Source organism: Protopterus annectens, chromosome 5.part1, assembly GCF_019279795.1.
Source record: "Protopterus annectens isolate FY-2018-M chromosome 5.part1, PAN1.0, whole genome shotgun sequence".
NCBI classification, from domain to species: Eukaryota; Metazoa; Chordata; order Ceratodontiformes; family Protopteridae; genus Protopterus; species Protopterus annectens.
In genome coordinates this window covers 560,337,461-560,365,379 of record NC_056736.1, presented here as the reverse complement: position 1 = coordinate 560,365,379, position 27,919 = coordinate 560,337,461, and the positions used below count along the sequence as shown (strand labels likewise).

Below are 27,919 nucleotides of genomic sequence, written 5' to 3'. Positions count from 1 at the left end.
GGTATACAAGACATAATTTTAACTTCAAAAGAACAGATGTGAAATTTGGCTTAAGTTTTCCTTACAGCATATGGCAATGTTGCTACAATCTTAAACTTCACATTTTTCTGTGTTTTCTTTCATTTAAGAAACAAGGCTGTATTTTACATTTATATTTACAAATTATAGAAGTATGTATCAAATTATTTTTGGCTAGGCTGGCAGCCTTCACCCATCTTCCCCAGTCTTCACAACCATAATCATTATTTTTTGATAATCCCAAGGATGAACTTCATATTCAAGATTTTCTAGCCATGGATGCAGTAAAGGATTTGCAAGCCACCATTTCCTTGTCAGAGATGATAGAGCATTTAGGGGAAAGAGAAGGATTGCCAAACGTGTCAGATTCTAGCAGTATGTACTGATAAATCTTCAGATAGTGTGTGTCTGAGTGCACTACAGCCAAACTGAGAAGTGGGAAGACAGTAACTCCAGCATTCTCACTGCTGTGAAAGCTAAGGATTCAGGATAAGATTCCAGATGGGGAAGAAGGCATAGTGTATAAATTACAAATAAACGTTAAGGCTGTGTAGTTTAACAGATGTGTTGTTTGGTTAAAACTTTTAAACCTTTGGACATTTCAGAAGAAAGCATCAGAGTCATTTGTCATTAAAGTGTAGAACAGTTTGTTTTTGCAATGCACATTGATGTTATTTTCTTTTTTGAGCAGTATGAGAGTAAAAGAACAGAAAAGTGTATGGGCTTTAGTAGGTATTTTGACTTCGGTTTCTTGTTAAAAAATTCACTTGTATGTTTTCAGATTTTTGATATTTTGGAAGAACTTTTAAAGCCAGAAATAGAAAAAAGTGCAGAACAATTTCACAGATTCAAAAACATTGTTATCTGTGGGATATGGAGTGTGGATGGGATGAGTACATTAAACTACATATGACAACCACAGTATGTTGTGCCATCAGGCGGATAACTGCCCATTAGAAAATGCTGCTGTCAAAGAATACTTCATCAAGGATATGGCTATTTCTAATGCTTAGTCACTAATATCTCCATGACATTTATGCAATAGTCACTTGATTGTTGGTTCAAACTTTCAAAAGGCAGTATTGGTTAGTCTAAGACTCCAGGTTCAGGGATTCCATTGGAAATTTGGTGTTACAGGATTTTGCCACCTAAGCTTTTTGGTTTTGACAGTCTCTGGCTGTATCTTTTTGGAAGGTTTACAGTTACTGCTTTGATTCCTTTCAACTACTAACCCACATTGCACAGGCTCCTGCTGACCAGTATAATATATCTACTCACTGTATTAGCTGATCTTTGAGGTAACCCTATACAATGGGTACTTCTTGTGCTCCAGCCATTACCTCTTACTTCACCTTTTTCGGATGGCCCCATTCAACTACTGTCTATGTATTGAATTACTTGTAACTTGGGAAGGTATATAATATGATGTTGTCAATCTTCATTCATTCATGACAGTTGGGTCCCGGGTCCATCCTTGGAACCAACTCGGCCGTTGAAACAAGCTCACGCCAGCCAGAAACTCTCAAGCTAAGGTTACCCATAGTGTCTCTCTTCCCATCCTTTCAGATCTTGTTTGCCGCGTAGAGTTTCAAGACGCGTCAGGCCATGCTCTCAAGCTAAGTGTTTATATTTTTCTTACATTTCTCGATAATTTTTTTTCCTTTATAGCCCTCCTCTTGATATTTCTTGTTTGCTTTAATTTATATTACTGAATTAGGGTGTGACTGTTGTTTTATCTATCTTTTTACCTTTTTGGCATTTTATTCCATACCATAGTTGATGTGTAGGCCCTTCCCTTTCCTCTTACCTCTGGTAACTCTCAAATACCATTACTGGTATTCTTTCCCCTTTCTTCTTCCCTCTCTTTACCCTTCTGGGTATTTCTTGGGCTACCATTGTGGGTATGCTTTAAAAAAAAAATCTTTCACTTGCTTTGTTTTTCCCCATTATTGTGCGTGTCAGTGTGTGATCACGTGAATGGCTGTTCTTTTTTTGTGTGATTATCTGATAATGGCTGACAAAAAACGTACCACAGAATTGAAACACTATGACAAATATGGCAGGAAGATGCCCAACTCTGGTGGGCATCTTTCCTGCATGTACTATTTAGGAGTGCCACACTTACAAATCTAGCCTCAGTGCGAGCTCTGTAAGGACTTTACTGCCCAGACCGTAGCAGAGCATAAAAACAAATTGATTTTAAAGGGGTTGTTAAAAAAATCCTTTTCAGAAGCTTTGTCTGAGGTGGAGGTGTCAAAACCTCCTAAGAAAGAATCAAAGAAGAGGAGCCACTCGGTTCCAGCATCTCCTCAGTCTCATGAACCAAAATTGTCCAAAAGCCAGGTTTTCAAGGAACCGAAGCCTAAACAATTGAAATTGTCACAGACAACTGTCTCGGCACCAGAGTCTGTGACCCCTTCCACTGTGCCATCTATTTCCACAGATCCAACTAAAGTTGCCACGGTACCGACCCCTTCAACGGTACCTCAGACCCTCTCAGCACCAACAATAGTTTCCCCTACAAAACTGTTCAGTTCCACCACAACACAAGTTTTTGGTACAGTGCTGAAGTTGAATCCCTACCTAAGACTTGATATTCCCCAGCCATTCACCCCTTTGTTGGTCAGCAGCTTAGTCCATTTCTTGATCATCCTGAATCTCCCTCAGGGATGTCTATTCATTCCACCAGGAGCCTTTCGGAGCTTGATGTAGTTAGACTGGTAGATCAGTTCTTGGCGGCCAGAGGTATTGCAACACCATCTAGGTCCTCCCTCCCGCCCAGAGCTGAGGTTTTTCTTCACAGACTCCAACTTATCTTCCTCCTTCGACCTCCCTGCAGGATTTGGAGCCCTCGATGCCGACACCTCTTTTGGTGCCAACTTCTTTTGTACCAATGGTGGATCTCACCTTGGTGCCTGAGCCCACACTGTGGACCTCGGCTCAGTCGGAGCTGACCCACCCATGAGACCGTGACTTGGCTGTCGGCTCCAGAATCCCTAGTACGGCACCAATTTTTTCCGCAGCACCGTCTACGGTTCCGGTTGCTTTGACAGTTCTGAGCTCCTCTAGGGGTGGACTCTTTGAAGCAGGGTGTGACCTTGGTTCCGAGGTTGTCTTTCTTGGTTCCGGGCTCCCATCCCTCTTCAGGTGGGCCTGCCTTTCAGATTATGGAGAGAGCTCTCCACTCAGCAGGCTCACAGTTGGCACCCTCAATGTCAGCTTGTCATATCTATGTGCCCTCTTGTTCGCAGCTGTCACAGTCTACTACACTGGGGCAGTGGGCACAGGAGCAGCAAAACATCCTGCTGCAGGGTACCCTCTCTTTGGAGTCCTCTTCAGACCTCCCCCTTGATGAGCCACCTCATAAGAGATTGTGCAAGAGGGAGCACATTGATTCTCCGGAAGAACCTCTCACCAAGGATACAGACTTCATTGAAGGGGAAGGGTCTCCACGGTTGCCCCCTGAAGATGTCTCCTTTGGAGACATCCTAGAACTTGTAAAGCAGAGGGGTGACTGAAAGCCCACCAACCCTTCCGCCGAGAAATCTGTTTTCCTACAGGCTTTCTGTGCCCAACCTTCTACTTCATGGGTGACCCATCCTGCAGATGAGGTAGTCAAGCTCATCGTGCAGCGTGCTTGGAAGGCCCCTGACACCATAGAGCCAATCCCCCAGAGACCAGACAAAATACTGTCCTCCCAAAGGATCAACTCTGCTGATCGAAGGGTTTAACGGTAGATGCTATGGTGGTGGCTGCGGCCATAAAGAAGGAACTCGCAGAGGAGAATTCTACTGTCTGTCTTCCAGACTGATAGTCTTGGACATTGGACAGATTAGGGAAGCAGGTTTATGCTTCAATGACCTTTCCATTCTCGTTGAATTATCTGGCACATTTTACCCGTCTTCAAAGGGACCTGATCTCTGAGCTCTCAGGAACCCAAGCAGGAGCAGTGTCTGACGAGATATGTGACAAAGCTGCCTCCCAGATTGCGACCCTAACATCTGTCTCTTAACCTCCTCCATGCAGTTGATTGCACATACAACTGAAGGGGTGGCCAGAGCAGCGGGTGCAGGGGTTATCATGAGACGTCACGCCTGAATGTGCTTGTCTGACTTTGTGGACCCTTTCAAGTCTTCCTTCATCATTGCTTCCGTTGACGCTTTCTTGTTGTTTGGTGCAAAATTTAAACACACATTAGCCAGGTGTGGAAAGGATGGAAAGACACTTTCTGCTGTGGGCGTACATTTTTCCGCTCCTCAAAGACCCTGTTCCAGGAATCAGAGGAATGGGAAGATATGGTTCAGGAAATCCCAAGGGCCTTTTTGGGACACACCTGGTGAGTTTTCTCCCCGGGGCAGAGTGGGGAACTCATCAGGAAGATGCCCGTCCCTGTGACAGAGGGGGCCCGCGTAACCAGGGTTCCAGGGATTCTTTCTCTGGGGAACCCTACCAGCGCTCCTGAGGAGCAGCCGATTGCGTACGTCTGGAGGCAGTCGGGGGGAATGTTCTCTTTGGACCACTTGGCCTGGCATTCAATAACATCAGATTCTTGGGTGCAGACAATAATTACCAGAGGTTACCATATCCTCTTCTGTCTTTATCCAAGGCCACAAAGGCAAATCCCCAATGTTCCACCGAGTCAGAGGGATGAAGCAGCTCAAGAAATTCAAAAGCTGCTCAGAAAAAGAGTCATCCAAACAGTCCCAACAGACCAAGTAGGATCTGGATTTTACTCAAGATTCTTTTTAGTGCTAAAAAAGACAGGGGACTAGAGGCCAATTCTAGACCTCAGTATCTTGAACACGTTTGTCAGACAGACAAAATTCCAGATGGTCATGGTTCAGTCTGTCCTTCCTTTTCTGGAGAAAGATGATTGGATGTGCTCTACAGATCATCAGCATGCGTATTACCACAAACAAATGGACAAGTGCTCTAGAAGATATATCCGCTTCCGGCTGGGAGCCAGTCATTACCAATTTCCTGCACTGCCCTTTGATCTCACCACAGCCTCCAGGGTGTTCACCAAATGCATGGCAGTGGTAGCAGCTCATTTGAGACTGCAAGGATTCCGGGTGTTTCTGTATTTAGACAATTGGCTCCTTACCACCCCCACCAGGCATCTACTGCTTCATACCTTATACTGCACTCTGGAACTGGCAGAGCTCTTAGGCATTTCAATAAACAAGGAAAAGTCAAATCTGGAAGCCACGCAAAACTAGAATTCATCAGAACAACATTTGACACAAGATCCTGTCAGGTTGCTCTACCTCTTCAGTGATTACAAAGTTTTAGGTCACAGCTCCAAGCGATACTCTCTGAAGACATAGTCCCAGCTCGCTTAGTCTTACAATTACTAGGGTCAGTGGCAGAGACAATCACCCTAGTTCCCCTGGCGAGATTCCACATGAGGCTGCTTCAATGGCTCATAGTGTCACAGTGGTCTCTGTTAACTCACCATATGTCTTATCCTATCCGCAACAAATCGATGCAAGCAGGATCTGAACTGTTGGATGAAGCCAGAGGAGGAGTTATGGCGTTGCACTTTTTTCACCCCCTCAGCCCAAGGCTGTAGTGACCATGGATGCATCCCTGATGGGTTGGGAGTGGGGGGCATTTTCAGGAAAAGACAGCCCAAGGCACTTGGTCCCCCTTAGAAGCCAGTTTGCATATCAGTGTCCTAGAACTGACAGCGGTGCTTTTAGCGTTGCAAGCATTTCAGTCTGCCCTTCCATCGGGGACAATTGCTATCCAATCAGACAACATATCCGTTGTCTGGTACATCAACAAACAGGGAGGAACCAGATCCTATCCGCTATATTGGGAAGCCATGAGGGTATGACAATGGGCGATAACCTCCAGCTGCTTTCTGATGGCAATGTACATTCCTGGGAGTTCCAACCTGATTGCGGACAAACTGAGCAGATGTATTCTCTTGCCTCATGAGTGGTCTCTCCATCCAATAGTAGCGGCGGAGATCTTTTGTCATTGGGGTCAGCCTTACTGCGATCTGTTTGCATCTCCCACAAACCACAAATGCAGCAGCTACTTTACCCTAATCCCTGCTCAGGGGGAGTCCCCGACAGATGCTCTACTGCACGATTGGCCCCTGGGATTGCTTTATGCCTTTCCTTCCATTCCCCTAATACCCCAGTTCTTGAAGAAAGTGCAAAGGTTGAAAAGCAAAGTGATCCTCATTGCACTCTATTGGCCCCATCAAATCTGGTTCCCCTTTCTTTGGCCTCACCTAGTTCACCATCTCTGGATGCTGGACACAACTCTGGGGCTCCTGTCTCATCCGCAGGGGCTGGTCCATCCCAACCTATCAACCCTCACGCTGACCGCTTGGTACCTCCACTTCTGGTAATTGCCAGGCAGAATAATGTATCTTCCCCAGTACAAAAGATACTTCTGGCTTCCCATAAACCATCCACCAGGAAACAATGGAACAGATTTGTGATCTGATCTGGTCTCAAGGAGAAGCCTAGACCCCTTTTCAGCCTTGATTAATATGGTGTTTGAATATTTATCAACTTTATTCCAATCAGGAGCTTCAGCTTCTACTATAGTTCATTTAGCAGTTATTTCAGATTTCCATAATGGCTTTGATGATTATTCCCTGATATCTCACTGCCTCTGCAAAGCCTTCCTAAAGGGAGATATACATTTAAAGCCACCTTTTAAAGAGCCCATTGAACTGTGGAATTTGACTTTAGTCTTACAAACTTTGATTCATCAGCCCTTTGAGCCAGCAGCCACCTGTGACATAAAATTTTTATCTTGGAAGACCTTATTCCTGGTAGCCATCACTTCAGCCAGGAGAATATTAGAATTGCAGGCCTTGTGTGTAAAGCGCCCATGCATCATTTTTTGGAAATAGAGAGTATCACTTAAGACTAACCCCTCCTTTCTACCCAAAGTTGTCTCAGACTCAAATATTAACCAGTCCATTGACCTGCCAGTTTTCTTCCCAAATTTTTCAAACAAAGGAATTAGTGTTTGCATTTGTTGGATGTATACAGACAATTACGTTTTTTACTTGGACAGAACGAAATCCTTCAGGAAATCGAACTGTTTCTGTCCTTTTCAAGTCCTCGACTAGGCAAACCAGTTTTCAAAGTTACCTTGTTGAAATGGTTGAGAGATTGTATCACCTTTGTTTATCATCAAAATAAAATGAGTCTATCAACTGAAGTCAAGGCTCACTCTACCAGGTCAGTTTCCACTTCAGTGGCCTTTCATTCTAGGGCCTCCATGGATTACATTTGCTCAGCAGCTACGTGGGCTACCCCTCATACCTTTATCCCTCATTACAAATTAGATATGATCTCCAGGGGAAGAGCATCCTTTGGCTCTATGTTGCTCAGGAATATCCTCCCGTAGGGCCTCCCGGGACATAAAGTAGCTAGGGACTCTGTCCCAACTATTTTGAATGAATGAAGATCGACAACATCAGACATTCCATCTGTGTTGTCGCTCTTCATTCATTCTTGACATCCCACCCTCCTACCCCCTCCCAAGGCTCCTGGTGGTCCAGAACTAGTCCTGGTTCAGTATTAGGGCAGTTGCTCAGACAAAGCTTTCGCTTTTTGTTTTCTATGGCATACTCAGTCTGAAGGGAAGGGAAGAGAGGTACTTTGGGTAACCTTAACTCGAGAGATTGTGGCTGGTGTGAGCTTGTTTCAACGGCTGAGTCAGTTCCATGGATGGAACCGGGACACAACTGTCAAGAATGAATGAAGATCGACGACACAGATGGAACGTCATAGTAGGAACATAACTTCTTTTTTATGAGAATGTGACAGGTGGGTGAATTCCTTTTTCATCAAACTTTTTTCCCAGCTTGACCCCTTTTCTCTTGTTGGTTCAACCGTGAAGTTGATTATGTAAAATTAGGAGGGATTTTAGGAGCAAAGCTCCCTTTCCCAGCACTACCTCCATAAAAGTGTTGAAAAAAGTCACTAATTTTCATTTTTTTAAGAGCTGATATTGACCAATATGTCTGATGTTGTCTTTTTCATTCTTCCTCAACAAACAAATGGGTTACGGATCCAGTCATGGGATTCAACTTGTCCGCATACTACAGACTTTGGATCCAACTCTTGTGCTCCTCTCTTTACCCATAATGCCCAGGTCCATCTCTAATACCTCAGATCTCGTTTGACACCATCACGCGTAGGTGTGGGACCCTTCTCTTGCAGCATTTACTTACCATTTATGTAGTTGTAAATGAGTAAGTTTAATTCCTTTTACTCAGTATTTCTTTCTTTTCTATATATTTTACTTTAAGTATTAATATTTTGAACCTTCCTCTTAGTTTTCGTTTTTTCCTGTGTTAAGTTTCCTACTATTTTTGTAGTAGTCTGTCGGACATAGCATTGTTGGTATTTTGCCCTCCTTCTGTTTTCTGTAACACCTACCCTATTAAATAGGGTATTCTTTTTTTACTGTTGGTGGTATTTTCCATCCTTTAAAAAAAATCTGTCCTTGCTTTAGCTACTTTCTATTTTTTCTGTGGATTATTCTGTCATGACTGACAAGCCGACAGGTTTCAAGAAATGCACTTCCTGTGGGCATAAAATCCCTATCTCGGCTGCCTACAGGGAGTACGTTTATTGGTGAGGTGCAACTCATTTGAATACAACCTGCAGTATTTGTGCAGGTTTTAATTCAAGAGCCATAGCTGACAGGTGTAGTAAGTTTGTACTTAAAGATTTGCTTCCTCCCTCCTCTTCAAGGGCTCAAACCCCCAGTAAGTCTTTAAAAGTTCTGTCAGAGCACAGGAAGTGTTCACCTCCGAAGTCTGTAAAGACTTCCTTAGAGCCACCACTAAAAGTTCAAAAATCTTCAGATCTGAGTTTGTCAGACATGAAAAGATAGACTCTGTACCCAAAGCTTTTGGATCCTAAGCCTTCGAATCCCATTATTATTTCACCAATTCCTGCCTCCCAGATTATGGATCCTAAATCACCAGATCCTAAGCCTAGTACATCTTACATACCAAGGACTCATTCACCAGAGTTTATGATAGACCCTATCTCCCCTTGGCTCCACTCTCCTTTTATGCAGACACATAAAAAGCATTCCAGACCTCAATTTACTACTTCAACCCTCAAGTCCTCCAGAAGTCTTTTTGAAGTGGATATGGATTGGATGATGTGAAAATTCCTTGGAGCTCAGAATCCTGATGGGGGTTGTCTCGGCTCCGTCCCCCATTGGATCTGTGAGTTTTCATATCACTACCAACACAGTTTTATCTCCTTCTTTGATCCATCCTTTGGATTTGGAACCTCAGAATCAGACTGTTCCAAGAGTTCCAGTGTCGGATCCAAAGAGAAGTCCTTCTTCAACTCTGACAGTATCCCTGATCAGTTCTGTTCCTATTCCTTTTGATCATGACTAATCCCAGAGCTGAAGCGTTGGGATCGGATCTGTAGGCTGGGGTCTACTCCAATTATGTCGGATCCATCCCTGTCCTTTCTGAGCCTCGGCATTAGATAGCTTGGCTCTGGTTCCATCCTCAAGGTACTGATCAGGTTGGAGTCGTGATCGACCCATGCTGGAACATTCGCCTCTGGTGTGAGTGGCCCCTGTGGAGAGTGTGGAAAGAGTCTTTTCTCATTCTAGGAATCCCATCTCTCAGCCTCCCTCGGATCCTATCCCTCTTCCCTCTATGGTTCTGAGCTCTGATTCCATCAGACATATTCCACAGGGGCAGCCAGTTCCACCTAGCTTCCAGTCATTTTCCATTGAAGAGCTTCCCCTCTGTTTGGACACCTCCCCAGAACATCCCCGTGAGGAGGTCCACTGGAAGAGAATGTGCAATAGGAGCCACATAGATTCCCCTTTGGAATCTCTCACTGAAGATATTGATTTTGAGGAAGGGGAAGGATTCCCCCCAGACCGCCACCTAATGATGTCTCATTTGGAGACATTTTAGAGATCCTTAAGCAGAAAGGTGGTTGGTTCACAGATAATCCTTCTCTTGACAAGTCAGTATTTCTGGAGGCTTTTAGTACTGACCCATCTACGTCTTGAGTGATTCCCCAGCTGATGAGCTCATTGACCTAGTCTTTCGCTGGGCATGGAGAAAGCCGGATTCTGTTGAACATATACCATGCTGCCTGGACAAGTTTCTAGCCCCTCCAAAAGGTAAACTCCACTGGAGTAAAGGAGTCCCTATCAATGCAATGATTGTGGCGGCAGCCACCAAAAAACAGCTAGCAGAGCAGAGCTCTTCTGTCCACACCCCCACCCCCCAATAGAGAGTCTAGGGAACTGGACAGATTTGGAAAGCATGTATTTGCTTCACCGACCTTTACCTTGAGGTCTTTGAATTACCTGGCACACTTTACAAGACTACAGAGAGATTTGACAAAAGAACTATCAAACTTTCTCTTGTAGTCCATGTATGCAGAGAATTTCAACAGATCATGTTCTCAGCTGGCTACTATCTTGTCCATTTCCAATGCATCCATGAGGTTAATCTCTCATGCAGCACAAGGTGCCTTAAGGTTTCCATTTCGGGCACTGCTGTAAGGAGACATGTCTGGATGAGATTATGCGACTTTGCAGAACCTTTCAGGTCTTCTTTTATCAGTGCTGCTTTTGATGGAACATCCTTGTTTGGCCCTTCTGTAAATGAAATGCTTATCCACAGTGAACCAGAAGGAAAGACCTTGTCTGCTGTAGGAATTACATTTTCTACCCCTCAGCGATCTTTTTCAAGAAATCAGAGAGGTGACAAGAAAATGTTGTTCCACAAATCCCAAGGGCCTTTCCAGGACTCAAGCGGAGACATCTCCTTCAGAGGGAGAGGAGAACAGAAGACGACACCCCCGTGGCAGCGGAGGCCTGCAAAATCAGGGTTCTTGAGATTCCTTTCTGGATAGACCCTTTCAGTGCTCCTGCAGTGCTGCCTGACTGCCCACCTCTGGAGGTAGTCAGGGATGTTTATTCTTGTACCTAGAAACCTGGGCTGCTATAACAAAAGATACTTGGGTGCTAAAAATAATATCCAGAGGTTACTTCATTTTGTTTTCCCAGATTCGCAATTCCAAAAGAAGGAAGCTCCCTGATGTTCCACCCAGTCAGAGGGAAGCTGCAGCACTAGAAATTCAAAAGCTGCTAAGACAAAAGAGTCATCCAGGAGGTCCCACCAGACCAAACAGGATTCGGAACTTACTTAAGCTTTTTTTTAGTACCAAAAAAGACAGGAGACCTGAGCCCAGTTTGGATCTAAGCAAATTAAACTGATTTGTGAATAAATCAAAGTTCCGATTGGTCACGGTTCAGTTTATTCTACCTTGTCTACATAAGGATGATTGGCTGTGCTCCTTAGATCTTCAGGATGTGTACTGTCACATCAAAATAGAGAGGTGCTCCCAGAGACACTTACGCTTTCGGTGGGAGCCAGTCACTACCAGTTCAGAGCCCTGCCCTTTGGACTTCACAGCCCCCAGGGTGTTTACCAAGTGTATGGCAGTGGTAGCAGCTCATCTGAGACTACAAGGATTCCATATTTAGATGACTGGCTTCTCACCACTCTAAACATGCATCTCCTAGGGCAGTTCAGGGACACTTTGCTCCAGATTTGTCAATCACTAGGTATAACAGATAATTTTGCCAAATCAAAACTGACACCAGTACAGAGCCTGGAGTTTATTGGTGTCCATCTGAACACAACAGCTCATATTGTTTCCTTGCCTTCTCACCATGTATACTCACTCAGATCTCAGGTTCATCAAATTCTATCCCATCCTGTTCCTCCTGCCAGACTACAAGCTTTAGATTCCATGGCAGCAGCCATAGTTTTAATCCCTTTAGCATTCTACTTTACGCATGTCATTCAATGGGTTCTAGTTATTCAATGGTCTTTTCCTTGACAGCCCGTATCATTTCTAGTCAAACATACTCAAATATGCAAACGCCATATTCACTGGTGGGAACAGTCAGACAACAAAGGCAGTCCAAGGCACATGATCCCTCAAGAGAACAATCTGCATATCAGTGTCCTGGAGATGAGAGCAGTCCTTTTAATGTTGCAGGCATTTCAAGATGCTGTTCCTTTAGGGACCATTGCAGTTCAAACCGACAATATGTCTACGGTCTGGTACATCAACAAACAAGGGAGAACTTGGTCTTTACCCCCTTTGCTGAGAAGAAATGAGGGTGAGTCAATGGGTGATCTCATCCAACCATTTTCTAGTAGCAATGCACATTCCAAGGAAAACCAATGTGCTAGTGGACAAATTCAGCAGGCTCATTCTGATGCCTCACGAGTGGACTGTCAATCAATCAGTGGTGGAGAAAACTTTCTGCCATTGGGGCCAACCAAGTTGCGATCTCTTTGCATCTCCCCACAACAACAAATGCAGCAGGTACTTTTCTCTGATCCCCCCTTCAGGGGGAATCAGCGAGAGATGCTTTAGTCCATGTGTGGCCCTCCAGTCTTGTTTACGTCTATGCCCCATAGCTCTGATTCCAAAATTCTTAAAGAAAGCCAGTCGGTTGAGGTGTTTGGTCATCCTCATTGCCCCTTTTTTGTCCTCACCAGGTGTGATTCCCCTTTCTTTGATCTCATTTTCATTATCCTCCCTGGATACTGGATCCAAGTCCAGACCTTCTGTCACATCCCTCGGGGATGAATCACCCCAATATCCAAGCCTTCAAATTAACAGAATGGTTTCTCCAGTTCCGTTGATAGCCAGCCAACCCCAGGCTTTCTTCCCCAGTATATACCATACTATTATCCTCACAAAAAGACTCCAGTAAAAGGATTTACAAGAGTAAATTGAAAAGGTTATCTTTTGGGGCTCAAAAAAACAACACTGGCCCTTTTACTGCCCCTGTCTCTGCTGTACTACACTTTCTAGCTTCTCTGTTTAAGGAAGGCGCTAGTTTTTCCATGATCAAAGTACAGCTGTCAGCCATTTTCATTCAGGGGACAAAAAGCATGGCTTGGCTGCTTTCAAGTTATGTAAGGCTTTCTTAAAAAGCACCTTCCACCTTCCTGCTTAGAAGTCCAGTAAAGGATCCATCACCTCCTGGGATTTAACAGTGGTACTGCAAGATTTGACTCAGAAAGGCTTTGAACCTGCAGCAAAAACTGACTTAAATTATCTGTCTTGGAAAACAGCCATTTTAGTGGCTCTTACTTCCACTTCTGAACTCCAGGGTCTTTCATCTAAGACTCCTTAAATTGTTTTTCATAAAGACGGATTACCTTATGAACCAACATTTCTTTCTTACTTAAAGTGACTTCTGAATCTTATATAAACCAAACCATTCATTTACCAGTCGTCTTTCCAAATTTTTCAAACAAAGGAGAATATATGCTGCATCTTCTGGATGTGCATAGATAATTATGTTTCTATTTACATAGAACAAAGGAATTCAGGAAAGCAGACCAGCTGCCCATCTCCTTTTCACCAAGTTGGCTAGGTTCTCCATTTTCTAAAGTTACATTGGTCAGATGAATAACTAACTGCATTTCCTAGATTAATTCTCAATGGGGCCTTTCCCTGCTAAGAACATCTAAATCCAATTGAACTACATCCATGGCCACTTCATCTGCTTTTTGGTCAATAACTTCATGAATGATATTTGAGCAGCAGCCACATGGTCCAGTGCTCATACCTCTGCTAAGCGTTACAAACTGGGCCTAATTTCTAGAAGCAGAGCTGCCTTTGGTTCAGCGGTTCTCTGGAATATTCTTCCATGAGGGCCACCCAAGATTTACATAGCTGAAGACTCTGTCCTATTCGTTGAAGAAGAATGAAATGGACAGCATCAGATTTAAATGTTACGTACTCACCATAAATATGCATCTGTGTTGACCATTTTCATTTTTCCACAACTTCCCTCCCTCTCCCTTTCCTGTAATCTTTTGGAGTGCTCTGATTGTTCTTTTGTTGGAACTTCTAGTTCTGAGTTTGAGCCCTACTTTATTATCTATTTTTCCTGTTTTATTAAGTAGTGAATGCTTTGTGGCAGCAAACTCTGTCTGAGGTATTGGGGATGGACTAGGGTATTACGGGTAGAGGGAGGAGCTCGAGAGCTGGATCCCAAGTCTGTAGTATGAGGTCAAGTCGGATTGAAGGATCAGATCAGTAACCTATTAATTTGTGGAGGAAGAATGAAAATGGACAACACAGATGCGCAGTTATGCTGAGTACATAACCTTTGATTGTATGCGTTTGTATTTTTGCCCCCCCCCCAGTCTGCTCATTGAATAGAGGTCAGATTGAGCGCCACAGGGGTTGCATGCTATCCTAGCCTAGTGTGTGATGTCATAGCATGTGTCAGCAGGTGGCATACATACCCCTGAGAGAAGCATCAGAAGAGAAAAAAATAATTGAGGAAAGCAAAGGAGGAAGCCCAAACAGTTAACCCACTGTAGAGGACTTTCTTAGATAGGGTGAAGATTCCTCCAGAAAATAGTTCCCTTCAGTTCATAGTTCAGCCATTCAGGGCTGTACTCTTTGTACTTTCATAGTCTAAAACTAAGTAATTAAAGGTATTAGATAAATTTAGTTTTGCTTGGGACAATATATGACATTTTAACTTTGCATGACTTTGAAGCCGTCTCATCATCATGATTTTGTCATTATGTGATTACTGGTCTCTCAAACAATAGTCCCCCTATCTCCTTATGTCTGTAGGTAGGAGAAAGAATTCCTGTCTGTGTGGCCTTATTTCAGAAATGTTGACTTCAGCTGTTGCATTGAACTTTTTATATTTAGACTTGAAAGAAGCACTTTTGTTTTTACAAGAAGACAGCTCCTTGTCTACACCTTACTTAAACAATCAGATCTGATGCTATCCATGTCAGTATTAATCATGGATGGGTCTTGGATCCGTCCTCGGATCTGAGCTGGCAGAGTGAGCAACAGCTCCTGAGCTCGAGCTCCTCCCCTCCCAGGAACCCCTGCTACTCATAATCCTCAGATCTTGTTTGCCGCAAATTGTGAGCAGACGTGTCTTCTGCGGCTCGAGCTCAAATGTCAGATAAGTAGTTTAAAATTGGATTTTTTTTCTCTTCCCTCTTCTATCTTTCTCTTTGGTAGTTAGTTTTTAGGCTAGTTTTAGTTTCCCTCCCCTCCATTAGTCGTTGTTCTAGTCCCTTAGGGTTTTTCCCACCCTTTCCCTTCTGGTTAGCTTTCCTTACTTTCCTTTACCTTTTCTTTGGGTTAGGTAGTTTGTGTGTGTGTGTGTGTGTGTGTGTGTGTGTGTGTGTGTGTGTGTGTGTGTGTGTGTGTTTGCGTGTGTGTGTTTGTGTGTGTGTGTGTGGGTGTGCTGGGGGGTTGTTTTTGTATTAAGGGTAGGTCTGAAAAACCCACATTTCAGACACTGCTCCTCATGCAGTCAGAAGTTGGCTTCCGCCAATACGCATGAGGAGTGTGTTTACTGTCTAGGAGAGCCCCATTTAGAGGTTGAATGTGACATTTGTGCAGAATTCAACCCTAGGGCTCTCCTACACCATAGGAACGAGCTCTTGTTAAAAGGGCTGGCTAAAGGTGGTCCCCTGTTCTCAGGCTCTCTCTACAATACCCCATCAGAGCCCAAGATGAAGCCCTCTTCCTTTCGGGACTTTCCTGCTAAAAGGCCAAGGCTCTCAGATCCCAGTGCCCCGGATCTAAGTCCAGCCTTGATGGCTTCAGCTCAAGGGTCTTCGAGACAGATTCGAATCCTCTGAGGCTAGGAGGCTCTCAAATCCAATTGGATCAAAAACCCTGTCGGATCCAGCCGCTCTATCGGATCCTTCGGTTGGGTCCTTGGTGATCTGGGATCCGTCCAGGCTGTTGGATCCGACTGCTCTATTGGAGCCCATCATGATTGAGAATCTTCCAGCCCCCTTAAAAAGATCGGATCCAAGGCATTCCAGTAAGTCCTTTTATAGGGACCACAGACTCTCAGCTCAGTCAGACCATTCTTCAGTTTCCTCCAAGTCTACGAGGAGTTTGCTCCCTTCAGACATGGATTGGATGATGAGGAGCTTCCTGAAAGCCCACATGGATCTTGGCTTGCTACCATCCCCTAGCCATTTGCCAAGGGGCTCTTCACCCACTACAGAACTCCTCTCCTTCCATCCGACTCCTGTGAGTTTGGCTCCCCAGGGTCAGAGCTTGTCTAAGAAGAGGCTGCCAGTATCGGGTAGCATTCCCATTCCCACACTGCCTGGGTCCCTGGCTAGCTCAGCTCTGTTGCCCTTGGAGTTGGCGATGCCTCAGTCCCGAGAGGTGCACGGGGGCCACCAGGGTGGGGGTTCCGGTCCGAAATTTTCAGACCGTTCCCTTTACTTGGGGGCATCTGTTTTGGACAGCTCGGGACCGATATCGTCTTAGGATATCAGTGCTGCGTCAGGGTCTCCCCTTCCACCCCAGTCGTCCTTTCCCAGTGGGGACAAAGGCCTTCTGGGTGATAGAGAGGATCCAGTTGGTCGGCAGCCTTTGTCTCGGCTCTGGACTCCTCACTGCCTTGTTCTACAAAGGGTGGTGAATCCTCATCATCCATCCGGGGTCAGCCCTGTCATGAATGCCTTCAGAAGAGGATTACTCTGCATTGGGTGCAGTCTTCTTCCGAGTGCTCCCCTGAGCCCATGATGGAGGAGCCTCCCTGGAAGAGGGCATACAATAGGAGGCACCTGGACTCTCATCGTGAGTCCCTCACAGAAGACACGGATTTCAAGGAAGGGGATGGGTCTCCCAGACATTCCTCCCGAGGAGGTGTTCTTTGGGGACATTCTTGAAATTCTGAAAGAGAGGAGCAGTTGGTCTCTCCCCACTGCATCCGCAGAGGAATCTGTGTTCCTGAAGGCATTTGGAATGGGCCATCTTCTTCCTGGGTGTCTCCCCCTGCTGATGAGTTGGTCCAGTTTATTTCCAGCAGGGTGTGGAAGGAGTCAGACACAGTAGAACCGGTCCCCAAGAGAGCAGACAAGTTCTTTAGCCCACCGAAGGACAATATTTTTTGGAGTAAAGGTGTCCCTGTGGATGCCATTGTGGTTGCTGCAGCCACCAAGAAAGTGCTCACGGAAAAGAGCTGTATGGTCCACCCCCCTAACAGAGAGTTGCAGGCAACGACAGTTTTGGGAAGTGTGTATGCCTCAGCCACATTCAGATTGAGGACTTCTAATTATGTGGCACACTTCATATGGCTGCAAAGAGATTTGGTGTCAGAGCTTTCCTCTTCCCTCTCAGAGTTTTTGCCTCCGGAGAGCCTTAAACTGGTCTTTCTGAAGGTTTCCACTTTTACATCCCTTGCTAATGCCTCGATGAGGTTGAGCTCAAATGCAGCTGAGGCCACCTCTCAGGCGGTGGGCACAGGCATTGCTATCAGGTGCCATGCCTCGCTTTGCCTTTGCAGGTTTGCAGACAACTTCAGGACATCCTTTACCATTGCCCTGTTTGACGGATCTACATTGTTTGGTCCTTCTGTCAAGGAAACACTGACCCACAGTGAGCAGGAGGGAAAGACTTTGTCGACAGTTGGGATCAAGTTTTCTAATCTTCAACATTCCTTCTCCAAGACTCAGAGGAGTAGTACAAAGCTGTGGTTCTGCATGACTCAATCTTCCTCCGGCCAGGGAAGGGGATTTGATGGCAAACACTGCCCCAGACGCAGTGGAGGTCTGCAGAATGAGGGCTCCCAAGGACCCTTCTCATAGAAGCCCCCACAGTCCTCCTGAAGTGCTGCCTGACTGTCCTGCCTTGGAGGCAGTCAGGGGCCATATCTCCTTGCACCCCCTGGTTTGCGCAGCTATTACCTCAGACCAGTGGGTGCTAAGCATAACCTTCGAACATCCTCCCCCAATTCAAAAGCCACTCTTAGATGTTTCACCCCGCCAAATGGAGTTAACTCTCTCAGAGGTTCAAGACCTTTTTGAAAAACAGCCATTCAGGAGGTCCCAACGGGACAACGAGGGTCCAGAACTTACTCTCGCTTCTTTTTAGTTCCCCCCCAAAAGAAAATGGGGACTTGCGTCCCATTCTGGATATCAGCAAGTTGAATTTATCAGTCAAGAAGTCAAAGTCCCGGATGGTCACTGTTCATTCCATTCTTCCGCTACTGCGTAAGGACGAGTGGATGTGCTCGGTGGATCTGAAGGATGTATAATATCACATAAAAATCGACAGATGCTCCAGGAGATTCTTGCCCTTCTGGCTGGGGGTCAATCACTATCAGTTCAGAGCACTGCCCTTTGGTCTCATCTCAGCCCCCTCGGATGTTCACCAAATGTATGGCAGTGGTTGCAGCCCATCTCTGGCTGCAGGGGTTTCAGGTCTTCCCATACCTGGACAATTGGCTCCTCACGGCTCCCACAAGGCATCATCTAACGGTAGCCTCAGATTACACTTTCAAGCTATTTCAATCTGGGCATTACAGTCAATCTTCCAAGTCACATCATGTCCCTTGTCAGAGATTGGAATTCATAGGGCTTCTTCTGGACACGGTGTCAGAGACTGCAGCTCTTTCCTGTGCAGGGTAGATACAATTCGGTAACAAGTCCTCCTCCTTCTGGATCGGGAGAGTGTCCCTGCCCAGCTAATTCTCCAAGCCCACGACTTTATGGTGGTGGCAATTCAGCTGGTCCCCTTTGCCAGGTATCACATAGGGGTGCTTTAGTGAACCCTTGTGGTACAGTGGTCCACTCATTGTTACCCTATGTCCTTGGCAGTTCAGATATCTCGAGTTTGCCGGCGTCACTTAGCTTGGTGGTTCTGGTTGTAAGATCTTCAGTTAAGGAGACCCTTTTGTCTTCCACACCCACAGGCCACAGTGACCACGGATGCCTCCCTGTTGGTGGGAGCATTTTCAGGGAAGGAGTCTTCCGTGCTGTGATTTGTTTGCTTCCTCGATCAATCACAAATGCAGCAAATACTTTTCCCTGATTCCCCCCAATGGGGGAATCACCCTGGGATGCTCTGATTCACAATTGGCTGCTGGGACTTTTCTGTACTTATCATCCAACACCCCTCATTCCCAAAGTTTTACCAAAAGCCTGTCGCCTGAAGGCTCACCTTATCCTCATTGCCCCTGCCTGGCCTCATCAGACATGATTCTCCCTCCTCTGGTCTCATCTAAAATATCCACCCTGGATATCAGATCCTGCCCATGATCTCATCTCCCATCCATGGTGGCTTTCTGTTTCCACCCTTCAATCTCTGCAGCTGACAGCTTGGTACCTCCAGTTCCAATGATTGTCAGCCAAATTAAGCTGCCTTCTCTGGTGAAGGACATAATTTTGGCCCTCCAGAAGCCTTCTACTAAAAAGGTTTAATGTGATAGTGTTCAATCTCGCCGTTTGTTCTTACACATGGGTTCGGAGCCGATCCTCGGCTCCGTGTCGGCCGCTTGCAAGCTCTGCATCGAGAAGAAGCTCGAGACAACCTAATACCCACAATCCCCCTCTGCCTTTACCTCAGATCTAGTTTGCCGCTGCTGCGTTCGCATCACTGGGATCGAGCTCGAGCAACTTCAGATAAGAAATAACTTTTATTATTGTTATTTTGAGAAAAAAATTATTCTAAAAGTACTATTTGGTGACATAGTGTATGTGTGTGTGGTAAGGTAGAAATACTCGGTACCGTTAAAGTTTAATTAACTTGTTAGAGTTTTTCGGGGCCTTCCACCCCTTACTCGATTTTGACAACCGGACTGACATATATCGGATTCGACATTTTTACTGGATTTGTCTCTCTACTGGACTTGACCTTTTTTCTCTTACCTGTTTTTCCTTCAAGATGTCTGAGAAAATTAAATCAGGTTTTAAACGTTGCCAGTGTGGCCAAAAAATGTCAGTTACTGACAACCATAGTTCCTGTGTCTACTGCCTTGGCCCTCTCCACTTACAAGAGGACTGTTCAATTTGTCACTCTTTTAGTGGGAGGGTCATGACAGATAGGCGCAGGAAACTCATGGACAGGGGGTTATTAAAACCTTCCTTTCAGGAGGCTCTGGATGCTTCAGACCAGGCATCTAAATCCTCGAAGGAATCGAAGACGTCGGAGCCCAAGTCATCGGCTCCGAGCTCTTCGAGTAAAGTTAGATCACCAGTTCCACAGACTTCGGGGCCGAGTGTTCAACTGTTGTCAGTTCGAGCCTCGAGTCTTGGAACCGTGATGGAGCTCCCTCCTCGACACTATTGAGGTCGGCTCCGTCTTCGGTTCCTTCGACCCGTTCTTCTTCTAAGCTCTCCGATGTCGATGTGGATCGTGTGGTGCAGACGTTATTGGAGCATTCGGCCCTATCCAAACTTATTTCGGTTTCCACCCAGTTGGTGTCGAAACTTGAAGGCCTCCCATTGTCTCCATCCATTCCTCCTCCGAGACCTGTCCAGTCTTTGGAGCCGGAAGAGGTTGATCTACTGATTGTGGAGCCCTCGGGTCCAGAACCGTCCTTTTCTCGGTCTGTTCCTCTCACCTCGACTCCGTCGGATCCGTACCGGAGTCTCGGAGCCGACGATCTGTCCTTGGTTCCGGGGCCGAGAGTCGAACCGACGTTCGGTTCCGACTCTTCCTCGGGCCTCTGCGCGGATCGATTCGGCTCCGTCCTCGGGTCGATGCCTTCGGTGCCTGTCTCGGGATTCTTCCCATTTCTTCGAACCGGGAGATTCTTCGACTCGGGACCCGGGGCCTTCGATCTCATGGGGAGGGTGTTGTCTACCCAGAAAACCACATCAGTAGAAGCAACCTCTCCTCCCCATAAAGGGCGCTTACCCTCCTCTGCACCCAGGGCTACATCCAAGCGTCGAGCACCGGTGTCTCAGCCACCCCTGGAGGGTGCCCCTCTTCCTCGGAGGCTTCTTCGGATGCTCCCCACGAAGAAGTCCCTAGGAAAAGATTGTGTAAGAGGAGACACTTAGATTCTCCACAAGAATCTTTGACATCCGATACTGACTTGGATGAGTCAGAAGGGTCCCCTAAGTCACCTTCAGAAGATGTCTCTTTTTCTGACATATTGGAGATCCTGAAACAGAGAGGTGACTGGCAGTCCCTTCCCCCTTCTGAGGATGAGTCAGTCTTGCTGAAGGCATTTGGTGCTCGCCCTTCCTCCTCCTGGGTCACTCCGCCCTTCGATGAATTAATGGAACTTATTGCTCGAAGGGCGTGGGAGGCTCCTGACACAGTGGAACCAGTCCCTAGGAAGCCTAATAAGTATATCACTGCACCCCAGGACAAGACTTACTTAACAAAAGGAGTTCCAGTGGACGCTATGGTGGTGGCAGCGGCCACGAAAAAGGAGATGTCGGAATCTTCCTCATCTGTCCATCCCTCTAATAAAGATTCTAGGACTATGGACAGGTATGGGAAGCGCATTTTAGTTCAGCGGCTTTTTCCATGCGATCCCTGAACTATTTGACCCACTTTACACGACTACAGAGGGATCTAGTCAAAGAGTTGGGAGATACCCTCCAGGGTACTAGAGATGCTGCTGTCTCAGAGAAAGTGACAGCGCAACTTAATACCCTTACATCCATTGTGAACTCGTCCATGAGGCTGATCTCTTACGCAGCCGAAGGTTCGAGTAGGGCAGCAGCTTCAGCGATTGCTCTTCGCAGACAATCCTGGATGCGCTTATGTTCATTTGCGGAAGCCTTCAAGTCTTCCTTTACTAACGCCCCATTTGACGGTGCCACTCTTTGGCCCCAAAGTAAAGGAGACCCTTACCCGGTGTGAGCAGGAGGGAAAGACTCTGTCTGCTGTCGGAGTCCGTTTTCCACCCCATCCAGACCGTACCCCAAAGGGCAACGTGGTGGAAAAATGTGGTTTCGAAAACCCCAAGGATCTTTCCCAGGCACACAGGGTGATGCCCCTTCTAGAGGCAGAGGAGGGGGCAGAGGTGGAAGACGCCGCCCTGGCGGCAGAGGGGGTCCGCAGAATCAAGGTGACAGGGATACACTCCCTGGTAAACCTTTCCAGCACTCCTGAGAGGAGGCCCGACTGTCCTGCTCTGGAGGCAGTCGGGTCGCTAGCTTTATACCCTCAGGCCTGGCAAAACATAACTACAGACAAGTGGGTAAAAAGCGTGGTTACCAGAGGTTACAATATACCATTTCTATCCTATCCCATTCCAAAGAAAAGACTCCCAGATGTGCCCCATCTGTGAGAGCCAGCAGCTATAGAAATTTCAAAGCTGCTAGAAAAAAGAGTCATCCAACCAGTCCCAGCGGACCAAAGAGGATTCGGAACTTACTCAAGGTTCTTTTTAGTTCCAAAGAAAACAGGGGACTGGAGGCCCATTCTGGACCTAAGCGACCTCAATACCTTCGTCAAGAAAGAAAAGTTCCGAATGGTCACGCTTCAATCGATTCTTCCATTCTTACAGAAGGACGACTGGATGTGCTCAATAGATCTGAAGGATGCATACTACCACATCAAAATGGCCAGGGCATCCAGAGATCATTTGCGCTTCCGGCTGGGTGCCAGTCACTTTCAGTTTCGAGCCCTGCCCTTTGGTCTGACCTCAGCCCCCAGGGTCTTCACCAAATGCATGGCAGTGGTAGCGTCTCACTTGAGACGCCTAGGATTCCAGGTGTTTCCGTATCTGGACGACTGGCTCCTTTCTGCCACCACCCAGCGTCAACTAGTACAGGCCAGAGACTACACTCTTCAACTGTGTATTCACCTCGGAATTTCCGTAAACTTCAGAAAATCCTTACTACAGCCATCACAGCGTATCTTATTCATAGGAGCGGAATTAGATACACATCAGTTAATTCTAAGACTTCCTCCAGAAAGGATACTTTCACTTCAGACTCACATACGCCTTCTTCTTTTGTCCAGGAAATCCCCAGCAAAACTGGTACTGAAGGTTTTGGGACTCATGTCAGCTTCTCTTATTGCAATACCCTTGGGAAGACTGCACATGAGAGTCCTACAATGGCTACTGTTTGCACAATGGTCGTTCCAACAACTACCTCTGACACACGAGATTCTTATAACGAACACATGCAAATCACACCTAGACTGGTGGCTTCAGACTTGCAACCTTTCCAAGGGGAGACCATTTGTGCTACCCACTCCGACAGTTACGGTGACCACGGACGCTTCCCTGATAGGGTGGGGGGGCATCTTTCAGGGACAGACAGTCCAAGGCGAATGGACCAATTTAGAGTACAATCTGCACATCAATGTTCTAGAGTTGAGGGCAGTGTTTCTAGCGTTGCAACACTTTGCTCCCCTTCTTCCTCTGGGAACTATTGCAGTTCAGAGGGACAACATGTCTGTAGTCTGGTACATAAACAAGCAAGGGGGAACCAAGTCCTATCAGCTATGCAGAGAGGCCATGAGAATCTGGCAATGGGCGGAGTCCACGGGTCGCTTTCTGATAGCAACGCACATCCCGGGGTCATCCAACGTCATAGCCGACAGGCTGAGCAGAGCAATACTGTTACCGCATGAGTGGTCCCTAAAACAGTCAGTTGCGAAAAAGATTTTTCGCGTGGGGCCAGCCTTCCTGCGATCTGTTTGCGTCTCCAATGAACGCCAAATGCAGGAGCTACTTTGCCCTATTACCCCCTCCAGGGGAAGTCCCCAGGGACGCACTGATTCACGATTGGCCCCCGGGTCTCCTGTATGCATTTCCTCCCTTCCCCCTGATCTCAAAGTTTCTCCAGAAAGCCAACAACCTACACAGGACAATAATCCTCATTGCCCCATTCTGGTCTCGTCAAATTTGGTTCCCCTTCCTCATGACACACTGCATTCGGGGACCCTGGATCCTGGACCCAGAGCCAGATCTATTGACTCACTCGTCAGGGGCTCCCCACCCCTCGCTCTTGTCCCTCCATCTAGCAGCTTGGCTGCTCCAATTCCCAACTTAGCCAGGTCTGATCTTCTTTCGCCTGCAGTTCAAAATATATTAGTGGCTTCTCATAAAGCTTCCACTACTAAAACATATACTAGTAAATGGAAGCGCTTTGTATTCTGGGCGAATACACAGCAAGTGGACCCTGTTATAGCCCCTTTGAATAAAACATTAGAGTTTTTAACAGAATTGTTCCATCAGGGTGCTTCTCCTGCCACATTAAGAGTTCAATTGGCTGCCATTTCTAATTTCCATGTGGAAGAATGTGGGGCTCCTGTTATGGCCCACAGACTTTGTAAAGCCTTTTTAAAATGGTCTTTTCATATTAGACCACCAATTAGATCTCCTACGTCACCTTGGAGTCTAAACTTATTATTATCTAAGTTGATGCTGCCCCCCTTTGAACCAGCCTCCTCTTGCCCATTAAAATTTTTGTTGTGGAAGACTCTCTTTTTGGTAGCCATTACATCCGCTAGGCGAGTATCTGAACTTCAAGCTCTCTCCATTAAACACCCTTATTTGATCTTTCACTCTGACAGAGTTTCTCTTCGCACTAATTCATCCTTCCTTCCTAAAGTTTGTTCTATTAACAATATTAATCAGTCCATTGAATTACCCACTTTCTTCAAGAATCACTCCAATAAAATGGAGTATATGTTGCACAAATTAGATATCCACAGACAACTAAGGTTTTACTTGGATAGAACAAAAGATCACAGGAAATCTGATCAACTTTTTGTAGCCTTTGCTGATAACAGAAAAGGAGTAGCGGTTACTAAAAGAACTCTTTCTAAGTGGTTAACTGATTGTATCATCTATGTCTATGATTCTACAGATCAAACTCTTCTGCACAAACCCAAAGGACATTCCACAAGGTCAGTGTCTACATCCCTGGCTCATGCAGCTCGCCTACCACTAGATGCTATTTGTGCGGCTGCCACTTGGTCTAAACCACATACATTCATTTCTCATTATAAGGTAGACAAGGTTTCTAGGGACAGGGCAACCTTTGGTTCCACTGTGCTCAAGAACGTCCTTCCGTGAGTTCCTCAGGAACAAGGAGCTAGGGACGCTACCCATGTGTAAGAACAAACGGCGAGATTGAACACTATCACATATAGAAGTTATGTCCTTACCATAACGTTCCATGTGGAGTGTTCATCTCGCCTTTGTTCTTACATTCCCACCCTCCCACCCTTAGGAAGAACGTTCAGTTTGGTGCCTGGTCTGGGGCATTCTGCTTCTGCATTGCAGTTGTTGTATATATAGTTGACATGTATACATATATATATATGTATATATATAGACTCTTAGTTTCTGTGCATATGTGATGTTGGCATGAGTGTTTCTCTCTCTGACTGCTGGTTTGCTTGCAAACTAGATCTGAGGTAAAGGCAGAGGGGGATTGTGGGTATTAGGTTGTCTCGAGCTTCTTCTCGATGCAGAGCTTGCAAGCGGCCGACACGGAGCCGAGGATCGGCTCCGAACCCATGTGTAAGAACAAAGGCGAGATGAACACTCCACATGGAACGTTATGGTAAGGACATAACTTCTATTTCCAGCAAATGGAAGAGGTTCTCTCTTTAGGTTTGTCAGCTTGACATAGACCCCTTTTCTTCTCCTGTTCTGGACATTTTGTCATTCCTATCCTATCTGTTTCAACAATGAGCGAGCTTCTCTACTATTAAGCTTCAGTTGGCAGCTATGTCTAACTTCCACCTTGAATAAAAATAACAAAACCAGAGGGAGCAACTGGGCTGAAACAGAGTCACAAGATGAATGCAAGAACAAAATCCTCAGGTTAAAATCCAAAAGATGAATGTGAGAACAAAATCCTCAGGTTAAAATCCAACTTTAATTCCACTGCAGGTCAGATAAGCGCTTTCACTCATTCATTTGAGCTTCATCAGATCACATAACCAAGACCTTCAAACACATAGGCTACATTTATACAATTGATGCATCTCCTAATGGCCTATCAAAAGCTGCTTCATGTTTATATATTCATGAGATACTTTCCACATAAAAGCTATATACATAAAAACATATAGACATACTAAGATATATAAAACAGATATAAAAAACTTTTCATGAACACTCAAAAATGCTCTAAAATATGCAGTGAAAAGATATATATTACAAAAAATATATGTATATGTATATATATCATATATAATAAAAAACATATATAATAAAAAACATATATATTTCTTCATTTATTGTAAAATCTGCGAACATTCCTCCGTTTATTTAACATGGGTTTAATGGAGGCTCTCTCATTGAGGCCTGAACCCTTATCTGCTCTCAATCTGACTATCCACATACTCTCCTTACGCTCGGTATGGTTCCTAATGTCTAATTTATTATATATGATATATATACATATACATATATTTTTTGTAATATATATCTTTTCACTGCATATTTTAGAGCATTTTTGAGTGTTCATGAAAAGTTTTTTATATCTGTTTTATATATCTTAGTATGTCTATATGTTTTTATGTATATAGCTTTTATGTGGAAAGTATCTCATGAATATATAAACATGAAGCAGCTTTTGATAGGCCATTAGGAGATGCATCAATTGTATAAATGTAGCCTATGTGTTTGAAGGTCTTTGTTATGTGATCTGATGAAGCTCAAATGAATGAGTGAAAGCGCTTATCTGACCTGCAGTGGAATTAAAGTTGGATTTTAACCTGAGGATTTTGTTCTTACATTCATCTTTTGGATTTTAACCTGTGGATTTTGTTCTTGCATTCATCTTGTGACTCTGTTTCAGCCCAGTTGCTCCCTCTGGTTTTGTTATTTTTATTCAAGTTTACTTGGCAGCACTGGGTGTTCATCCCGTTTGTCAGCGAACAGTCTATCTCTACATTATTAACTTCCACCTTAGTGACAACCCCATGTTTCTTATAGACTGTGCAAGGCTTTTCTTAAAGATATTTTCGTACTCAGGCCCCCTTTCAAAGATCTGTCACCTTCTTGGGATCTTACGTTGGTGCTGAAGACCCTGACACAACCCCCACTTCGAGCCTCCAGCGGCATGTGATATTAAGCTTCTGTCTTGGAAGACGGCATTTTTGGTGGCTATTACCTCTGCCAAGTGGGTTTCTGAATCACAGGCTCTTTGCATAAGGGCTCCCTTCATGGTTTTCCACAAGGATAGGGTATCTCTCAGGACCAGTCCTTAATTTATTCCTAAGGTAGCCTCAGAAACTAACCTTAATCAGGCAGTTCAACTTCCCGTCTTTTTTTCTAATTTTTCAAACAAAGGGGAGTATAAACTACATTGCCTTGATGTACACAGGCAGCTATGTTTCTATTTGAAGAGGACGGAGAGTTTTCGGAAGTCAGATCAACTTTTTGTAGCTTTCTGTCATGCCAGGAAAGGTAAGGATATTTCCAGGGTGTCTGTTTCATGATGGATCACTTCTTGCATAGCTCACATTTACGGAAGCAATCATATTGATCTTCGCAGGTCTAATAAAGCTCATTCTACTAGGTCGGTGGCTGCTACTTCAGCCTTCTAGGCAAGGACTTCCTTGGATGACATTTGTGCTGCTGCCACTTGGTCAAATCCTCATACCTTTGTGACACATTACAAACTAGATTTGATGTCCAGGGGTAGAGCTTCGTTTGGTTCTTCTGTGCTCTGGCATGTCCTTCCTTGAGACCACCCAGGGTTATGGATAGCTGGGGACTCTGACCCATCTGTGATCAATAATGATATGGATAGCATCAGATAAAGAGTTATGTACTTACCAAAACTTGGAATCTGTGTTATCCAGTGTCATTATTCATCACGTTCCCACCCTCTGTCACCCTCCTTCTGGTGAACAGGGATTCATGGAGTAATGGTTTGTTTGGTTCTGTTGTTCCTTATTGTGGACAGTTTCACTGTCCTTATTTTTATCTAGCAAACTTGGTCTGAAGATTATGGGTAACAGGGATTCCTGGAAGGGGAGGAGCTCGAGCTCTAGAGCTGTCGCTCACTCTGCTGGCTCGGATCCAAGGACGGATCCAAGACCCATCTGTGATGAATAATGACACTGGATAGCACAGATTCCAAGTTATGGTAACTACATGACTC

The 27,919-nt window shown here is 45.4% G+C and overlaps 1 protein-coding gene across 1 annotated transcript in view; it reads left to right on the top strand.

The window, feature by feature from the left end:
- Nucleotides 1-27,919, top strand: part of LOC122803530 (ADP-ribosylation factor-like protein 13B) — an 817,640-nt gene that overhangs the window by 787,402 nt on the left and 2,319 nt on the right. The gene's annotated exons all lie outside the window — the stretch shown is intronic.